The sequence below is a fragment of the Melanotaenia boesemani genome, chromosome 22 (genome assembly GCF_017639745.1).
Source record: "Melanotaenia boesemani isolate fMelBoe1 chromosome 22, fMelBoe1.pri, whole genome shotgun sequence".
In the NCBI taxonomy this organism is placed as follows: Eukaryota; Metazoa; Chordata; class Actinopteri; order Atheriniformes; family Melanotaeniidae; genus Melanotaenia; species Melanotaenia boesemani.
The window spans coordinates 1169612-1183968 of record NC_055703.1 but is presented as its reverse complement, the minus strand read 5'-3'; positions in this window follow the sequence as shown (position 1 = coordinate 1183968).

Sequence of the window (14357 nt, the reverse complement as noted above, 5' to 3'; positions counted from 1 at the left end):
AACTTTCGCGCATGGCACATCACTAGTAGCCATGAAAGTTTGTAGTTCCAGAACCGATCAGAACTTTCTGTTGTTTGCAGGCATCCTTTTCCTATTATCTCTCCAACATCCAAATACAACGTGCAACTGAACCATGAACTGAACAGCAGCATTGTTTGTAATGCGCTTGCTTTTGTCATGAGCAGTGACTTTTTTCTGTCCACCAGTCAGTGGATTTTATCGGTGATGCCAGTAGCTCTGCCTTAACTGTAGCATAGAAATTTTCCTATGGGCCTAAAACTGAAGGTCCATAAATGGTCCAGTATGGTTTGGTTGTATAGGCCCATTTCATAATGGAAACACCCGTACAGGCCTGAACTGAACTGCTCAGTGGAAACGAGGTTAATTTCACTTTCAAATCCATGTGCTGCCCTGCATTTAGATTCTTTATATGCAGTGGAATAAAGAATGTGGTTATTTGTTCAGACTGAGCACTGACTAAAGCCTGTCCCAAAGTGTCTTCTTTCTCTTTTGTAAGTATGTTGTTGCTGCTATGTGACTCCTGGTTTGAGCATGTTCAAATATTATTTTACAACGTGCTTGTTGCTGCTTTGTTATGTCAGAGGCAGATGAAGTTATTAAACAACACTTATTCAGTTCTTAGTTGAGCCAAAGAGCTGGACAAATCTTTTTAACTCATTCTGAGTAGAAGAGTTAAGCTAAGTGTGGAAATGCTCCTTAAACAGCTGAGTCTTTAGCTTGCTTTTGAAAGTGGATAAGGACTCTGCAGATCAGAGGTAGTTTGGTAGATCGTTCCACCACCGGGGAACAACAGAGGAGAAGAGTGTAGCTACTGATGTGGCGCCACCTTGTGGTGGGAGCACTAGGCGTCTTTCACTGGCAGAGCGTAACTGTGGAGAGGGAGTGTAGCTCTGGATTAAGGAGTGGAGGTAGACCGGAGCCGTTTGGGTTATTGTTTTGTAAGCCAGAAGCAGAGCTTTGAATCTGACGCGCTGCAACTGGAAGCCAGTAGAGAGCGATTAGCAGCGGAGTGACATGAGCTCTTTTGGGCTGGTTGAAGACCAGACGTGCTGCTGCGTTCTGGATCATCTGCAGAGGTTTAACTGAGCATACAGCCAGGCCAGCCAGTAAGGAGTTGCAGTAGTCAATGCGTGAAATGACCAGAGTCTGGACCAGGAGCTGGGCCGTGTGTTCAGTCAGGTAGGGTCTGATCCTCCTGATGTTGTAGAGAGCAAATCGGCAAGACCAGCAACCAAGGCAACATGGTCCATAAAGGTCAGCTGGTTGTCTACCATGACACCAAGATTCCTGGTAGAAGACGTAGGCACAAGCGTGATGGATTCAAGCTGCACGCTTATCTGTGGCGGTAAGGAAGGATTGGCTGGACAGACAATAAGCTCGTCTTGGACAGATTTAGCTGAAGGTGGCGATCCTTCATCCATGCGGAGATATCAGCAACATGCTGATATTCACATTGAGACGTTGTGTCGTCAGATGGGAAAGAAAGGAAAAGCTGAGTGTCATCTGCATAGCAGTGGTAGGAGAAACCTTGAAAGTTAATGACTGCACCGAGTGAGGAGGTGTATAGTGAAAAGAGAAGAGGGCCAAGCATCAAGCCCTGAGGCACCCCTGTTGTCAGGTCATGTGATCTGGACACTCCCCCTCACCAAGATACTTTGAAGGATCTTCCTGTGAGGTAGGACATAAACCACAAGAGGACAGATCCTGAGATGCCAAGCTCCAAGAGTTTGGAGAACAGTATATATATGGTTGACCGTGTCAAAGGCAGCAGACAGGTCCAGCAGTATAAGGACTGAGGATTGACCAGCGGATCTGGCAACCCGTAGGGAATCAGTAACTGACAGGAGAGCAGTTTCAGTAGAGCGGCCTTGCCTATAGCCAGACTGATATGGATCTAACAGGTTGTTGTCTTGGAGGAACTGTGAGACCTGACTGAAGACGGCACGCTCTAGTAGTTTAGACATGAATGGAAGCAGTGAGACTGGCCGGTAGTTTCCAACCTGGGCTGGGTTGAGTGTGGGTTTCTTCAGCAGCAGGTAACCCGAGCTTGTTTGAAGGCAGAAGGAAAGACACATGATTTAAGAGAGGAGGTGATAATATGGGTTTCTGCAGGTTTGATTTGTATGTAAAATCCTCTGCAGGATGTCAGAGGGAACAGGATCAAGAGGACAGGTCGTGGGTTTTGAGTTGACTAGAAGTTTAGAGACTTGGTCCTCATTTAGAGAGCAGAAGGAGCAGAGTGAGGCACCAGTAGCTGGTTTGGTAAGGCTGAGTTGGTCAGGCTCAGTGAATTGGTTACTGATGGTAGCGACCTTTTCAGTGAAGTAGGAAGCAAACATTTCTGCAGTCAGCACAGTGGGAGGCTGAGCAGGTGGTGGAGATAGAAGAGAGTTAAACACCATGAACATGTCGTGTGTTGGGAGCATTGCGGATCTTGTTCTGATAAAAGGTTATCTTAGCCGCCTTTAGGCTGGATGTGAAAGTTTCAAATTTTTGCTGGTACTCAGACAAGTCAGTGTGCTCTTTTGATTTGCGCCACTTTCTTTCTGCAGCCCTGAGTCTGGCTCTGTGATTCTAAAGAACCTCTGTGAGCCATGGACTGTGAAGATTTTGTCTAGCTGGTTTGGACACCAGAGGACAGAGTTTGTCCAGAGAGGAGGCGAGAGAGGAGCAGAGTGTTTCTGTAGCCTCATTAACAGACAGTAAGTGTCTATGGGTGACACGTCTTGGTCTGTACCCACATCTGACAGGGATGGGTTTGAAGCACATTGTGCGTTGATTGATTGTGAGGAGGTGTAAGCTTGTGCCCTTGTTTGGTGGACTCGCGCAGGTAGACTCGCAGGTCTTTACCCTTTGTGGTCTTAATCCACCATGGGCTAATACAATGGCTGACGCCTCACTGACGCTTCAGCGCACCATGTGTGGTAAAGTACCTGGAGCCAACACAGCTGATCTCACTTTGCTTGATTGCAACTGGCTAAAACCACCTGTATCTGCTTTACCTGAGCAGTACACAGTGGGTGTGACTCACGTCAAGGCCTCAACTGGTTGTAGAGAAAAGGTGCTAACGACAGAGCCCCACACTAGGAATGTAAACAATAACCCGAAACAAAGACAGAAACTCAAGCAGTAAACTCACCGAACTGACTGTACCCACCCTGATTGAAATCAGGGCTTGTTCTGCTGAAGTTAAACAAATTCTCTCTTTTATATGGGATTTTCCTCAAAATCACCGCCTCTATCTGCTTTGCCCTGAGCAGTACACAGTGGGTGTGACCCGCGTCACAGCCTCATTCTTTAGCCAGTCTCATTTCACCAGTCCTCCCTGGTCCTAAAGTCCCACCTGGCTTGCATGCAGACCAACCCAACCTGAGTTTTCTATTACAAGCCATGCACATTAGGTCTGCTTGGCCTTGAAGTGTGAAACTGTCCGGATTGTTGGGCATCCCTCCCCTGACAGTTCTGATCCCGATTCGTCTCCGCTGAATTCACCCTCCTCTTTGTAGTTGTCTTTTTCCACATGCACAACCCCAGGCGCCTCCTCAGGCATTCATTGCAGCTTGCTGTGGGCCCCTTCCCTGGTAGGACAGCCTGATTAGCTTGGCACTTACCCACACAACTCGCACTTGCTTCAGTAGTATCTCCACTGCCTTCATTTGCTTCAATTCTCGGTTGTTTAGTTCCACAATGATAGACTTTTTTTTTTTTTTTCGATATTTTGTTGGTTGTTTTTTAAAAAAAACTGATCCTGTTGGTTTGATACATGATGTAGGCTACCGTACAATCACAAAGCCATGTAACATGATTACCCATCAAACATTTCTCTTTTCAATGTAATTTTAATAAATAAGTAATCAAAATTTTATTCATGACCCACATAAACAGTAAAACTGATTTGCACTTTAGTTATTTTTTACTGTTAAGAACAGAGTTTTTTTAAAAGGTAGAAGCAAGAATGCTTACTTAAAGGGACAGCTCTTATGTGATATTAAGATGCTTGTATGTGGTTCCTCTTATGTTTTAAAATTTGTTTTACGTAATTATTTGCAGATTAGAGATTTAATTTATCTTGGTTCAAGCCAGTCAAATTTGTTCATAACTTTATTAGTAGTAGGCCTGAGAGTTACCAGATCTAGGCAGTTACTAGAACTCACCCTGTCAAAATTAGAGCGTTCCCAGATCCTGTTCCAGCAGGATCCAGCTCAAATTAAGTCCTGGCCACTGATGAGGACATATGTAGATGAATGGTATTCAGTTGTCCTGTGCATCAATGAAACGCTGCCCACATCATTGCCACCAGCAACCTTCTGGAATGTGGCAGAAAGCAGGTTGGATTCATGTATGTTTGTTGTTGCTGTCAAATATTAAGCTATCACCCGCAGCCTCGGGAACTACATTCAGCAGACCAGGCGACAGCTTCCTCATCCTTATCCGTCCAGTGATGGTGAGTCTGTACTTGTCTGCATCCTCAGATCTCCAGTCTGGTTGACACATAGCTGGTGCAACTCTATTATTTTTGCCATGTGCAACCAGTATGTCTATGTGTTCATGAAGTTGGATTGTTTGTTTTTATATATATTTATATATTATGTACTTCTTTATTTATTTTTAGCAGCATTGTCAGTAAACTGTGAAGGGTATAGAGGTGAAAATCCCAGGAGATCTGCAGTTTTAGAAATGCCCCGAGCAGCCCACAGGGCATCAGCAACCATATTATAAAAGTCATAGTCACTGAGAACACATTTTTTTAAATTTCCAATGTCAAAAATAAGAAGTAACTGGAGCTTTCTGACCAGTATTTGTGGCTTTTAAACATTTAAAGCTTTTGCTGATTTTGTTTTGCATGATTAACTTTTTCATCTGAAGAGCTCCTGTACAGGAAGCAGCATGAGATCTGTGAGGATCTTTGCAAACACCAGGAAGCAGCAATGCTAACATGTAGCAAAGCAAAATGACATGAGAAACTCAGCTAAAAGACTCTACCAAGCATCGGCATCCAAACCAAATACAGTTCAAATCCCAAGCAATTATATGAAAATTTAAACATTACAACATCTCTGTTCACTTCAGAGCTTCTGCTAATTTCTCCACACAAACAAGGAGCCGGAGGAGAGCAGAGACTGTGCTGGTTCCAGAGATGTCTGCCTCATCATGGTGGGAAGAAACCAGGTCTTACTGTTGCTGTTTGTGGTGAAAAGTTTGATTCCAGCTCTAAAAACTCTGGTAATGTGTTCTCCTATGACTCTGCCTTTATTTCCTTTACCAAGGCAGAGGTTAAGTTTTTGGCACTGGTCAGTCAGTCTGTTAGCAACATAACTCAAACAAGTAATGGAAGGAAATTTTATTATATTTTCAGGAAATCTCAGGAATGAACAAACTAGTTTCACTGGGCTTTAAGAAGAAGTAAATCTGAGTATCATCTACATGAAAATGAAAGTTGGTAACTACATTAGGCCTGGGGTCAAATTATTTCTGATCAGCTGAATGTTAGTGTCCTTCATTCTTCAACAAGAAGACTAAAAAGTGGGTCAGGGAGACGTCAGCATTGAACCTGCACTCATGAGGCGCATTCTTTGCCAGGTGAACTAGACGCCGCGCCCACAGCAACAATCCTCTTTTTGCTCGTGAGTTTCTTTGACAGTTCTGTGCTGCTCTGGTCGTCCAGATGGACGATACTCTACTGCGAGCAGAAGGGGCTTCTCTCATTTCCATTTTGGGTGAGACAGACTGATAGTCAGATATTCAAAGAAATTAGAACTAATCTAATCCTTAGCCTGATTGGAAGATAGCTGCCACACCTCTTCCTCAGCCTGTAGCTCTGGGATCATCTCCTAGGATTTGCTGCTGCAGTCAAAATAAATCAATATGATAATCAATACATCAATATAATGATCACCAATCCAGCTATTGACAAACAGAGACTTAGAAGAAAAAGATCTGATATTTTCATTATTATGAGTCATTATGGGTTTTTTGGCAGACTGCAGAGAGGCCATCATTAACTAAAAGCCTAAGAAAAACTGGACCCTGACACATTTTCTGCTCTATGTTTTATCCAGTGAGAGGTTCAGATTTGCAGGGGAAGTAATCAACTCAGTCCAGCTTCCCCTTCGTTATCTCCATCCAACCTGATCTCACAGAAATATGTAAAATAACCTTGTGCTCTGTCACATCAGAGGTAAAAAAAGCATTACAGACATCTCAAAACAACAATAAACAATTTAAACAACTATCATGTAAATTAAACTGGGCATTAAAATCACGAGAAGAAGATCAATGGTCTGTGTGCTGCATGTCGGCTGAACACCCTGGTTGACAGATCTCAGATCAGCTCAAATCGCCAGCACTAACCATCAAGCAGCTCGCTTCAACTGGAGCAAGCTGTCACAAATCCAACCTCAGAAGTTGATAAAGTTTGCTATGGATTTCATTCACCTTACAGCTAACAAGCTGTTTGGTGTTAGCATGTTAAAGCATGTGTGACCGTGCGAGCTCTGCGGCTCTTCCGCTAATGCTAATGCTATTTAAGTCACTGAAATGTGGAATCCTGTTTGAATAAAAGGACGGGCTGAGGCAACTGGTCCCCTCAGGATCACAAAGTTTATTACAACGAAAAGAAACACATAAAGAAACAAGATACAACCCTGATCCACAGCAGCGGGGGAGGAGGCGCCACTCCACTGGCTGCAGTAACAGTCAAGTAGGGCTATCAAAGTGGAGGGGGACTACTGCACGGGCCCAAGCTGCTTGTTAACAACACAACATGCAATAAAACCAAATAAATTAAGCTTAAGAAAAACCACAGCAACCTATGGATAATCAATAAAAGATCAAACCAATACAAACGAAGCAGTGCTGGGCCACCCCACACCACGCCCAATCCTGTCTGTTGGCGCCACTGTGGGGCCTCCACGCCAACCGCTGGTAACAGCTAAAATCAGTATCCTGAGGGGAAAACAACAACGGGTACGTATTAGTAAAAGGGAAGCTAATAAAAGAACCAACAGTTAATCCCTAAAAGTAGCTTTAAAAAGAATGATAATAAAAGACCCAGAACAAAACGGCAATGCGAGGATGTTGGCACCTACAGAACAAACAAAGTCAAACAATTAATAAAAGCTCCAGGTGCCACACCAAGCTTGCCACACACACACAGTTACCTTTTCAGCAAGAGACAGGAAGCAGGAATGACCCTAAACCCTCCTGTAATACGCCCGTCTTTATAAAGAGAAGAAAAGTAACCATTATTCACAATAATAGAATACGATAAAACACACGGCTGAGACGCCATACCTTCTATCTTTGTAGGGCGTTCCACTCATGTGGCAATGAGTCACCGGGACCCTGAAACGGTAACTACACCGGCAGGAGAGAAGGCAACTCAGCACGCTGTTTTGTAAACAAACTATAACAACCTTAAATTGTTTACCTACCGAGCCAGGGGTGCACGACGCAACCAGATGCGGATGACTATGCCCACGAACCTACTACCGTGGTGTCCTAGCTGTCTTTTATAGCCGCCGTCAATCACCAAGCCGGTGTGTGCGCCGTTCGCCAACCCGGAAGTACGCCGCCCGTTCCTTCCGGCTCCTTCCGGTTACGTTCGTTCCGCCCGGTTACACATGCTAGGAGACAGGAGGAGCGGAAACTGGGCCAGGAAAGTTATTGCCACTGAGGTCTAAGGTGTCTTTTGAAATGAAATGCGTAGAGCCAGCATGAACACATCCCAGTTGAAGTGTATACTAAGGAGCAACTTGAGAGCAGTTTTCAGTCTTTCTCCAGAGACAGCTCAGGTTCATTTCTCTGTATGGAATAAAGTCTAATTCATCAGAACTCAGACCTTCTCTGTCATTCTGGCTAGCTTTTCCTCTAGGAAACTTTGTCTTTTCATCTTTGTCTGTCTGGTACTGAAGGGCTCTGATGACCCCCAGCTTGAGTTCCAGGGGATGGTGGGAATTTAAAAGGAGTCCAGACAACATCCTCACTAAAGCAGAAGCCCAGTAGGTTGAAAAGAAACACCTTAAGGTAGCTCTTAAGGATTATGGCTACCTGGACTGGACTTTTGTTAAAACTGCAACAAGACCCTGGAAGACCACTGACACGGGGGGAAAGATGGGAAAGGAAAGGAAAGGAAAGGAAAGGTATCACCATCCCTCATGTGGCTGGAGCACATGGAAACAGGAGGATTTTTAGGAAAAATGTTTTTGTCAAGCCCAGACACACCATCAGACAGAAACTGGTTTAGTCTAAGAACTAATCTGTGAACTCTGAATAAAGCAACCTGATGCCTTTCCACTGAACTCTGGAAAGACCAAACAACTAGTCCACAGTCAGATGGCTTATCACTCATCCTGCACTGAGCCAGCTCATCAATCCAGAACTCAGCTGCTTCCCTGCATCTTAAACACCTAAAACCACCAACCAGGCCAGAAATCTGGGTGCAGTGATGGACTTAGACCTAAACTTTGAAAAACACATTGGGAATCACAAAGTCAGCCTACTATCACCTTAATCCAGTGATTGGCAACTAGCAGCTGTGGGCCTCTGGATTACTGGTTTACTGCCATTAAAACTCGTAACAGTAATTAGTTCCATCACTGTTATTTTCTTTGAATAGGAAACGGTTAAAACATGAGCAGATAAACGTGTCTGCATCTCCTTGAACGTCTTAGTAAGTCAGTGAACATTTTCCTTTGGATGTAGTGACTCTTCCTCATTTGAAAGTCAGGTCAATAATCTGAAGTTCCGTCAGCAAATAACAACAATGACAGATGCTAAATCCTTTCTATAGCATTGACTTCACAAATAAACATAAAACCAAACATTTATACAGTTCAACAAGCTGTGGGAATCTGACTAATGATCTTAATGATGGGGTTAGCCAGCACTGTTTCAGCTGTGCTTAAACTGCAGGTTCTTCTTTAGATCTAGACGTCTTCCCTGCTGACTAACAGCTTACTATCATCCACACAGAATATGCATGTCATGTGATTGCTATTGTCTTTTTCACCCACAAATTCAAGAAAATGTGAGAACCTCCACGATGTAAACAACCAATCCTCTCAAACATCTTGCTAGCTGAAAAATATGCACATGTGCACTGATGCATGCAGGACTGTCTGCATGCTGAGGAGCAGAGGAAACAGAGTTGGGGATTTTCTTTCTCTATTTTTATGTTTGATTTGGGTCAGCAAACAGTCTCATACAGATGATATTAACAGTAACTGACGGCTGATTTGAGAAAGTAAATGTTAGAAATGCAGAACTACTGTTAAGTGTCACTAGTTCCCACAAAGACGAAAATAATAATAATCTGAGTAACGTTCTTAAACTGTTTTTAAACATCAGACTTCCTGTAACTCTTCAAACTTCAGTTCTCTGAGTTGGTGGGCTCTGTAGTCTCCTCACAAATGATTCCAGTTTTACTTGCTGTGAACACAAGCGTACGCGTCAACGTTCCACTACGTTTGTGTATTTACTTGCTGTAAAAGACATAAGCACGGCACGGAAAATACGCTGAATATTGGAGGTATTTTGGAGGAATACACAGCACTTGGACTTTGAACTAGGGAAAAGGTCAATCTACAGGTCACATTGTATTTCCAGGTCATCATCCCCCAAAACGCTTCTAGTTTGTTACCAACTGTTAAGGTACGAGTGCAGCGGATAGGAAAAATCATACAGATGCAGGTAGTTGCAGACAAGGTCAAAGAGTCGGTTTTCAAAAGTACCTGTCACTGTGTTTAGCTCTGACCTTTCGTGTTCATGTCGTTGTTTGCTTGAGCGCCACTGGCGTCCAAATCAACATTGCAACTCGCACACGCAATGTGTTACCTCGTGTCAACGCGAGCGGCCTACATGCCTTGAACATAAAACTGCCAGTCAAGTTTTGATGTTTTTTTTTTCTTCTTCTTCTTTTGAATTTGGTAGATTAGTTCATTTTCTGGAAACTCTACAAAGTCAGATGACGTTATAATACTCCTCAAAGTTTATTGAATGTAATTTGTCTTCAGAAGTAGGAAGGATTCCATTTAAGACACACCTCAGAAAAAAGAGACGGGTGGTGTGGAGTTGAGTTGCTTACTCCACACCTGGTAAACAGTTGCTATGAAAAGAGCTGTAAATTCATAGTATAAAAGGGAGGTGTTGTACCGTCTCTGAGGTATTTTATCAGCAAGCCAGGTCTTACAAGTTTTAAAATGAGTTGTCATTGTTTTACAAAAGTACACAGCTGATCTGCTTTTGAGGTGATGGTACTTTTATTTACATTTTTAGAGGAATAAGACATTATAATGTGCCCTTCTTATGTTAGCAACAGCACCTATGCTGCTCTTTAGAGGGCTTTCAATGCCACCACTGCAGCACATAATGAGGAATTTGTTCACAGGTCCTTCAGAGACACATATACTGTACCTGATGATGTACCTGTTTCCCCAGAGGGGCCAGAGTAACCTTCTATTTACAGGACGGTCACACTGCTCATCAGGTCACCCACATGCAACCACACACTGGAAACGTAGGTGATATGTATGTACTGTTTAGCTATGTCCACAATGCATCATAGGTGAATGTCCATCCCTTGAGGCAGCTGAGTCGCTACCAGAGAGCAAAGTGATAATTCACTTCTAAAAACTTTTTAGCACACACTAAATTAGTAGGCTGAAAAGATTGCTATGTCTGTCTCTGGGTCCAGTGCACCAAGACAATTACAAAAGGAAGCCATGCATATCAGTCACATGCTGGCCAGAAATAAAGGTTGGCCATTGCTTTTCACATACTGCAACCATATAACCTTGTTTGGGAAATTCAATACTGTGGTGGGTATGTATTACTCATCACCTCTAACTCATTACAGACCTGTGTCACGATTCATTTAGAAAACTCTCCATACTCTTTTTCATTTTAAGAGACAATGATGAGCATGGGCAGAGAGGTTTGTGATGGGATAGCATTCATAATCCCATAAGAAAGAAAGAAAATTAAAGAGAAACACTTACTATATATTTGCATGTTGACAGTGTATTATGAAGAAAAAATGTTTCTAATCTTTGGCTTGTTGTTGAAAAGAAACTTCAAAAACATGACCTTATTCCTGGTTGACCCTAATCAGACAGCAGAGAACCTCACAGTAGCATGTGTACACAAGAAACGACTCATTATGTTGCATTAAAATGCAGCTTTGATACTTCATCTTTCTAACCCGATTATACAACAATTAGACCCTCATATTTCACTCAGCTGCTGGTGAGTTTCCACTTTCAAATGCTTTAAAAAGATCTCCAACGTTGTAAAACTGCAGTTACAAAAGGCTTCATACGTCATTGTCTCTTTTTGAAATATATATATATATATATATATATATATATATATATATATATATATATATGCATAGCTATGGTTATGAGCTGTGGGTAGTGACCAAAAGAACGAGATCATGAATACAAGTGGCTGAAATGAGTTTTCTCTGCAGGACAGCAGGAAACACCTGATGGCTGGAATTCACCATGAGACACTGTTCCTCTGTGGTTAGAGGGAAGCAGCTTTACACAGCATCAAATTCTTCCTGCCAACACGCTACTTTTTATAAAACCTGAAATTTATATTCTTTTTTGTTATATATATTAGATTTTATTACATTAACAAGTAACAAGAAATACTTTAAAAGCTGCTGAATTACTATATATATATATATATATATATATATATATATAAACTGGTACCTTGGTACATACATGCATTTTATTTATACTGGAGTCTGCAGAGCTGAGTGCAGAACTTGTAAAATAAAAATATCCATCACTTTATCCATACTGTTATACTGTTCAAACTTTGGCCTTTACATGTTTCGCTTTTGCTCTAATTACATTCTCTCTCCCATCTTTCATAGTTTATCAATTGCAATATACAGCTTTTATTTATTATAAATGTAGATTAATAATTAATCATAAATACATAATTGTCCTCCAAAACAAATTACTGGGGTTTTCTTACTGTTTACTTACAGTATAATTACAGGTTTTATTCCATAGGGGGTGTAATGCCATGTAAGGATAGACCTATCAAGATTCACTGATCTTTCCGGAAAGAGACCCAGGACACGCTGGACGGACCACATCACTCGGCTGGCCTGGGAACGTCCCCCGGATGAGCCGGTGAATGTGGCCGGGGAGAGGGAAGTCTGGGTTTCGCTGCTTAGGCAGCTGCCCCAGCAACCCGACTCCAGATGGATGGATGGATGGATGGATTGACAGATGGAAGGATGGACAGATGGATGGATGGACAGATGGATGGATGGATGGATGGATGGACGGATGGATTGACAGATGGACGGACGGACGGACGGACGGACGGACGGATGGAATGGACGGATGGATGGATTGATGGATTGATGGATGGATGGAGATTGTGTCTCTGGTTCAGGTAAATGACATGTTCCGACAGATCCAACAGGAGACATTAACTAGCCTGCATGGTGTTTTAATGATGCAGCATGTGCAACATGATCAGTGTGGGTAAAGTAAAGCTGAGCAGAGCACCATGCAGCACATCAAACTTCCACAGAGGAAACAATCTCCTCATCTTGTCTCTCTGCAGCAGCAGCTCTATCTGGACAGAACTGGGCCGCTTCTCACAACTCAAAACACAAGTTATCCCCCAGGTTCAAAGACCTTGGAGCAGTCAATGAGTCCCTTACTACAGCCTAATGAGGATTAATATCGTATACTGAGGAAGCACGGGGCAAAAATACCTTGTCCTAGGGGATATGGACTAAATATGACAGGAATAGAGACTTTTTGTCCCTCAAGGATCACACAAAGGGATTTCTTTGTCTTTCTTTTCTTTTTTTTCTCTTTTTTACTTTGCCTTGTCCAGCATCATAGCAGCAGGACGGCGGTCTGGATGCTGTTTCTTTGCCAAGAGGAGCTTTATGGATATAAGGCCCCTCTTGGTAATTTAAGTATTAATTCTCATTAATAGATTTGCATATTGCTGAGTTTACTTATTAATACCAGATCTGGTGGGTGGGGGGAAGAAAGGAGAGCCTCCCCAGGGCAGAGCACTCCCAGTGCCCAGGAGGACCAGGTCCCTTCAGATGGCCATCCATCATGGGTCAGCACCAACCCCAATGTCCAAGTCAGGCCCCCCAAGGACCAGGGGGGGCTGACTTGTTTTGCAGAAACAAAACATCCTGTTTTCTTCTATTCATGTTAATGTCTTTGATTTTATAACATTAGTCTTATACAAGAATTTATTAATTTATTATTTTGCTGATTTTTTGAGTGTTAGTGTCATGTCTGTGTGTTTCTGCTTTAGTTTTATGACCTAATGGGTTCGTGTCTTTTCTGGTTTCCTGTTTGCATTTTATAGTTTTTTCCCCTTTTGTATTATGTTTGGTTTTGCTTCCTGTTTGTCAGCTCACCTGGTATAATTAGCAATTTTACTTCTTCCCTCTTATTTCCTCAGTGTATTTATACCTCTTGATTTCAGTTTTCCTTTTTCAGGTCATCCTTCATGTCGCTTCTGTTTTGTCTCTGTAAGTTTTTCGTAATTTTTGAATTTAACTAAGTGACTTTAACTTGCAAACAAATGACGTGAACAAATATTCCTGAAGGTAGGGAATCCATTCCTGCTTGGAGCGAGCTTCCACATTTCTACTCATGATTTAATCTTGGTCTCTCTGATGCCTGCAGAGGTCCAGGCTTGTTGGAGAAGTTGTTCCAGGGCCAGGGCTAAACAGATGGCTGTTTTCTGCACATCTCGTACAATCACATGGCTGGAGAAGCAGGCCATGACAAAGCCTGAAAATAAATAACGGACCACAGCCAGAGGAAGGGCATCACCTTGGTTACATGTTTTATTTTGCCTGCCTGTTAGCTGTCTTGCTCTGCTGCTCATTTACACAGCTGACTGACTTTAGAGGGCACTAAGAGCAACATGGTGGTCGACCAGAACTTCGACCCGCGGTGCCTCCTGCAACCCCTGCAGGTTCAGCTGCACTGCGCTTCCTGTGCACCACCTCTCTGCACGTGCACTCTAGCCAGTAACCCAAGTTATATTTGTGATGCATTTTGAGAAGATTCCCTCAAACATCGTAAAAGTGGATAAAAACAAAGAAAAGTCCAACTATGGCCCATTTCTGCTGTTTTTTCTTTTCTTTTTCCCTTCAACACACATTGGTTCACAGGACACCGGCAGTTTCCGTCTACAGACAAAGCTTTGCATTTCTCTTCCCCCCCTTTCTCTGGAGCATTTAGGGCTTCACTGTCTTTTTAAAGACATCTGACTGACTTCCCAGACTGGGATCCTGGGAAATTAAACCAGCTGTTATTTGATTA